Raw genomic sequence first — 6140 nt, forward strand, 5'->3', positions numbered from 1 at the left:
GCCAACTGGTAATTCCTTGAAGTGCTGCGAGGAAATGGGTGAAGCCCTGGCCTTCCGAAGCCCCTTGTCTAAGGGTCAGCTGAGCTGCCAGGCTGTGTAACAGTCTTGCTAGTTTGTGTTTGCATAGCAATTATTTTTCAAAGCTTTTAAAAGCAGGTGTCATTTTCTCATAATTAGAGCCTCACCACATTAGAACCTCTGGAGAGAGACACTTATCTAACTCCTTTTTTTTTTTTTGATGTACCGAGGGGCCACAGATTGAGCCCAGGACCTTGTATATGGGAAGCTAGTGCTCAACCACTGAGCCTCATCGGCTTCCCTGAGTTGGTTTATTTATTTGTTTTTGCTTGTTCTTGTTTGCTTTTTTTTTTTAAGGCGGCACCAGGAACCGAACCTGGGATCTCCAGTGTGAAAAGCAGGAGCTCAACTGCTGGAGCCCCATCTGCTCCAGCCCATCTTTTAAAACGAGGGAACCAAGGCGGGGACCATTCATTCTTTCATTTCCGAGGCGTGCATGGAATGACTGTGCCACGCACTCTTCTAGGCACCGCAGCAGTGACTAGTCACTGTCCTCCTGGAGTTCACCTTTTCAGTGACAGGTCCCAAGTCACAGTTGGCAAATGAAGGGGCGGGGCCTGGAGTCCCATTTCCTTGCTCCGAGTCCAGTGTTCGCAGGACCCTGAAGATCCTCCTCACCTCAGCTGACCCTCTCCGTCCTCCTGGCAGTACCTTACAGCCTGGGGCACTTGCTGCGGTGAATACAACCCTGGGTTTACAAAAACGAGTGTGAGCCGGAAAATAAGGCCAAGTGTGGCTCCGCGGGAGCAATCCTGCCCCAGGGAAGAGCCCTTAGTCCCAAACCAAAGGGACAGAGTGACCGCATACCTGACTGGCTGTCATTCCAGTGTCGCGGCTCTGTGGCCGTCCCCCCCACCCCCAACTTGTCTGGCCTTCCTGAAGACACCACAGGTGGGTCCAGGCTCGGGTTCCAGGAGGCGGTGAACGGGAGCTTTACCTGTGTGCATCCACGTAGGAGGGCAGGGCCTGCCGCTGAGTGCAAGTCCAGCTTGTGCCTTGTGGGCTTGCACGGGCTGCAGAAACCACACTCACCACCACCTGCTTTCATTTGCCAAACTGAAAGAAAATGCTAACTTTTAGTATTTTAAAGGTGGTAAATAAAATGTTAAAGACTTTCAAAGTCAAGCTGAACAGGAACTAAGCACATATTTTTAATAAAATTAGGTAGGTGCCTGCATCTAACCTCCGTGCATGGTCGCTAATCATTGACTACCTTCAAGGGAAATCTCCGGGGCACTTCCTCCGTGCTCCCCTAGGGGGCAGCAGCTCGAGGCGCCTGCGGACGCCCTCTCTCGGCCGCTGGAGGCAGGTGCAGTGGGCAATCGGGTCTCCAGGCAGAGCTAGGGTTGCTGTGGCAACCAGATGCTGCCCTGAGGGTGGAATTAAAAATCTGCCTCCTATAATGGTTTTTTTTTTTTTTTTTTTTAATACACCATTGACACTTCCTCAGTGCCGCTGACGCCGGGACACGCTGGGACGCCTGTTTCTGTGCCTCCGGCTCTTGGCAGCTTCTTCGGGGGTTGGAGGTGGGAGGATTGTCTCGGGGTGTGAACTGCTGGGAAGCTGACAGCCCCAGCCTTTGCTTCCAGGCTTCTCCAGCTATTGGTTTCAAAAGCCTTATGTCATTTTCTCTTTTTGGGGAGGGAGAGAAGAGGGGTCTAGCTTGAAACTCTCCCTGCATCCCACTCTGTCTCGAACCTTCTGGCTTCCACTCCTACACAGGAAGCCTTAGCCTTCCTGGAACCCTCCACAAAGGGTGGAGTCCCTTCTCCCCTGCTTCTTCCTTTGGTCTTTCTGACTCCTTCTGTTGCCCTCACGTATTCACTCAACAAATGACTATTAAGCATCTACTAAGCTCAGGGATAAGAAGTGAGAAACTGCCCTTGTCCTGGAGGAGTTCATCACTGTCCTGATCCTGGACTTGCTCTCTCAGATATCACCCATTTTTATAAAGTTACAGTAGTTAAGCCAGCATTCTATTGGCAGAGAGGTACAAACCAATGGAACAAAGCAGAGCACCTAGAAACAGACCCACACTTAGATGAGAACGTGGCTTGACAAAATGTAAGTTTACCTCTTGCTCATTTCATAGTCTGATATGGATCACAAGGCTATTCTTGGTCATTCTTCTCTAAGAGGTGACTCCGGGATCCAAGCACCTTCCATTTCTGTGATGCTTTCAGAGGCAGAGAGAGTGGATGGCTATGAATGAGGTTTCTGGCCAGACCTGGGAGCAGGGCACTTCATTTCTGTCCATATCCGTTGGCCTGGCACGTGGTTCCAACCCAACTACAAAGAAGATGGGAAATGTGGTCTATCTCTGTGCCCAGGAAAAGGAAATGGGACTGGTCAGCATCTAGCCTACCTATGTAGGCTGTTTATTCCTACATATGTTTATTCCATATTCCTGTTTATTAAGATAAATTCTGTTTTGCCAAGTTTTTTTTTTTTTTTTAAGATTTTATTTCTCTCCCCTTCCTCCCTGTTGTCTGCTGTGTGTTCTTCTGCATCCGCTTGCATTATCCGGCGGCACTGGGAAACTGCGTCTCTTTTTTGTTGCGTCATCTTGTTGCATCAGTTTTCCATGTGTGTGGCACCACTCTTGGGTGGGCTGTGCTTTTTTCACGTGGGGCAGCTCTCCTTGTGGGGCACACTCCTTGTGCGTGGGGAACAGCACTCCTTGCATGTGGGAGCACTGTGCATGGGCCAGCTCACCACATGGGTCAGGAGGCCCTGGGTTTGAACCCTGGACCCTCCACATGGTAGACGGATGCTCTATCAGTCGAGCCATGTCCGCTTCCCCCAAGTTTTAATTTAAATTCAAGAATAGATGTTGAATGTTAGTTGTTTCTTTGCATTTACTAAGTTGATCATAAATGTTTCTGATTTTGTAATATAAACATATAAGTTTGTAAAATTTCCTCTAAGTATTGCTTTGATTGTATTCCACCCATTTAGACAGGTACTATTTTAATTATCATTAGTTTCTAAATTGGAGGTTCTTAACAAGGGGCCAGTGAGCTTGAATTGAAATTCAAAAAATGTTACTCTTGTGGAGATGTGTTGATGCAGGTGTGCTATATTTATTAAATAATATACAGTGTAGTGTGGACTTAGTAAGGGGTCCATGGTTTTCACCTGACCTGGCAAATAGACCTGTGGAACAAAAAAAGGTTAAGAACCCCTTTCTAAATGTTTTCTATGAGTTTATGTGTTATTTAGAAATCCGTTTTTAAATTTCCAAATGTATAGGATGGGCTATATTTTTGTTATTGTGGGTTTTTCCCCCTAGGTACTGCGGCTGGGATTAAACCCCAGACCTCACATGTGGGAATCCTGTGCTCAGCTACTGAGCCACATGGGCTCCCGAGGTGGTCTTTTCACTTGTTTGATTGTTTGGTTTTTTTTTTGGAAACCAAACCAGGGACCTCCTGTATGGGAAGCAGGCACTCACCCGCTTGAGCCACATCTGCTCCCTCTTATTGTGTTTCAGTCTATTTGCTTTGAGGTCAGAGAATAATGGTCTGTATGTGGTCAGGTTTTGTAAGTGTTGCATATATATTTGCAAACAATGTGTAGTATCTAATTTGGGGAATACAGAATTCTCTAATTGGCCAAGATTGCTAATCCTGTGGTTTAACATATGTATCTTTATCAATGTTTGATCAACCTGCTTGATCTATCTAAGAGATGTTTTTACATCCTACACTATAATTGTGTTATCTGCCAGTGTCTCATTATATCATCCATTTTTGCTTTATGTGCTTTGAAGCTATGTTATTGGGTACATACAACTTCAGAATTACGATATCTCTTTGAAGCTTGATACTTATATAGCACTATGGTTTAAAGTTGCATATACCTCAGAAAAACATGTTCTTAAATTTAATCCATTCCTGTGGGCATGGACCCTTTGTAAGTAGGACCCTTTGATGAGGCTACTTCAGTTAAGAAGGTGTAGCCCACCTCAATCAGGATGGGTCTTTCCTTTTTAATTTTTTAATTTTTTTAGGAGGCACCAGGCATCGAACCTGGGACCTCATATGTGGGAGAAAGCAGGCGCTCAACTACCGAGCTATTTTGGCTTCCCCATCAGGATGAGTCTTAATCCCATTGTCAGAGTCCTTTATAAGGTGGCGTGAAATTCAGACAGAGAGAAAGTCACCAGAGAAGGGAGAGACCAAGGAGATGCTGCCACGTGCCTTGCCCAAGTGACAGAGGAGCTAAGGATCGCTGGCAGCCAACCCCAGAATGCCAGTCTTTGGGAAGAAAGCATCACCTTGCTGATACCTTGGTTTGAAATTCCTTTTAGCCTCAAAACCTTTAGCTAATAAAGTCCCATTGTTTAAGCTGACCCATTTCATGATATTTACTTGAGTGGTCTAGGAAACTGAAAAACACTATGTGCCAAGCACTTTGCAATTATTGTTTGTATAAATTCATTTCCCTCTCATAATGACCTATGATGTAGGTATTATTTTCATTCCTTTCTTACAGATGAGAAAATTGAGGACAGAAACATGAAGAGATTAAGAATAAGAGATTAAAATTTGCCCAAGGTCACCCAGCTTCTATGTGGAGGAGCCAAGGTTTAAACCAGGTGGTCTGGCTCTAGAATATATGCCCTTTACTGCTATGCTATATTGTCTCTTTTATCATCTGGAATAATTACTTATTCCTAATAATTTTCTTAGGCATAAAGTTATTTTTTCTAGTATTAATATAGTCACACCAGCTTTCTTTTTAGTTTATATTTGCCTAGTTTGTTTATGTAAATATATAAAGTGCATAATTGTGTTATATTTTTCTTCAGTCTTTAATTTTCAATTTATTAGTTTAAGCATTGTCTTTAAGTTTTAGGGATATTTCCAGTAAAAGCAGATATCTGGATATTAAAAACAAATCTAATCCAATCTCTCATTTAATACGACATTTACTGTGATTGCTGATATATTTAGTTTTATTTCTACATTCTATGACATTATGGCTTATATATATATTTTTTGTTGTTGTTGTTGTTTAGGTACCGAGGCCGGGGATTGAAGCCCAGACCTTGTATATAGGAATCCGGCGCTCAACCACTGAGCCACATTGGCTCCCCTGAGTTTGCCTTTTTGTTAGTTTGCTTGTTGTTTTTTGTTTGTTTTTAAGAGGCATCAGGAACTGAACCTGGGATCTCCCATTTGGGAAGAAGATGCTTAACCACATGAGCCACATCCACTCCCCTTATATTATTTCTGATGAGAAGTTTGCTGTCAATCTAATCGTTGTTCCTTAAAAAGTAATTTGTTTTTGGTTTTACAAATGCACAATTTTATTTATTTACATTTCAATAAGTTTAAATCCTTGAGGGGTATAACATCACATGGATTTGGTGTCCAATGGCCTTAGCAGGACGGTTGCCTTGGAATTTGTTTCCATGGACATGAGTTACCTTTCCCCAGTTTACTGCGACCAGGAGTTTTTTTTTTTTTAAGGCAGTACCAGGGATTGAACCTGGGATGTTGTACATGGGAAGCAGGTGCTCAACCACTGAGCTACACCTGCTCTCCTGTGCTGTTTTTTTGTTTGTACACAAAAGCACATCTCTTGCCCAAATAGAATACAGTTTCATCTCGGGCATAAATGCCTTCAGTTTTGAGAAGACCTGTGTGCTCCCTCTGGTTCTAGAGGACCCCAGTTAGAGCCAGCACAAGTGACCTTGGACTATAGGCCTCCGCACATATTTGCCCTTTTGGAAGGTCTGTTCCCAGCAGGCCTCCATAGGCTCCAAGATGGTGGAAAGAGCAGTGGTTTTCCCTCTCTGGTATCTCATAAGACCTTTTCCTTGTCTAAATGCTGTGCAGTTTCACTTCAAAGACTCTGGGAGCATGTTTGTTTTTATTCCTTTTGTTTAGGATTCTTTATGATTCCTAATCTGTGGATGAGTAGAGTCCTTTCACTAATTTTGGAAAATTCTCGTCAAAATTTCATGATTATCTTTCCCTCATTCTTTCTATTTTCTATTTCTGAAATTTCCATTAGACATTTTGGACCTTCCCAATCCATCCCCCTTGTCTCCC

The 6140-nt window shown here is 43.7% G+C and overlaps 1 long non-coding RNA gene across 1 annotated transcript; it reads left to right on the forward strand.

Annotated features, from left to right (window-relative positions):
* Positions 1 to 863: 863 nt before the first annotated feature.
* On the forward strand, positions 864 to 5359 carry LOC139437082 (uncharacterized). Its single transcript, XR_011646633.1, has 3 exons — positions 864 to 969; positions 4576 to 4678; positions 5102 to 5359. It is a non-coding gene; the product is annotated as an uncharacterized lncRNA (long non-coding RNA).
* Positions 5360 to 6140: the final 781 nt, after the last annotated feature.

The sequence above is a fragment of the Dasypus novemcinctus genome, chromosome 20 (genome assembly GCF_030445035.2).
Source record: "Dasypus novemcinctus isolate mDasNov1 chromosome 20, mDasNov1.1.hap2, whole genome shotgun sequence".
In the NCBI taxonomy this organism is placed as follows: domain Eukaryota; kingdom Metazoa; phylum Chordata; class Mammalia; order Cingulata; family Dasypodidae; genus Dasypus; species Dasypus novemcinctus.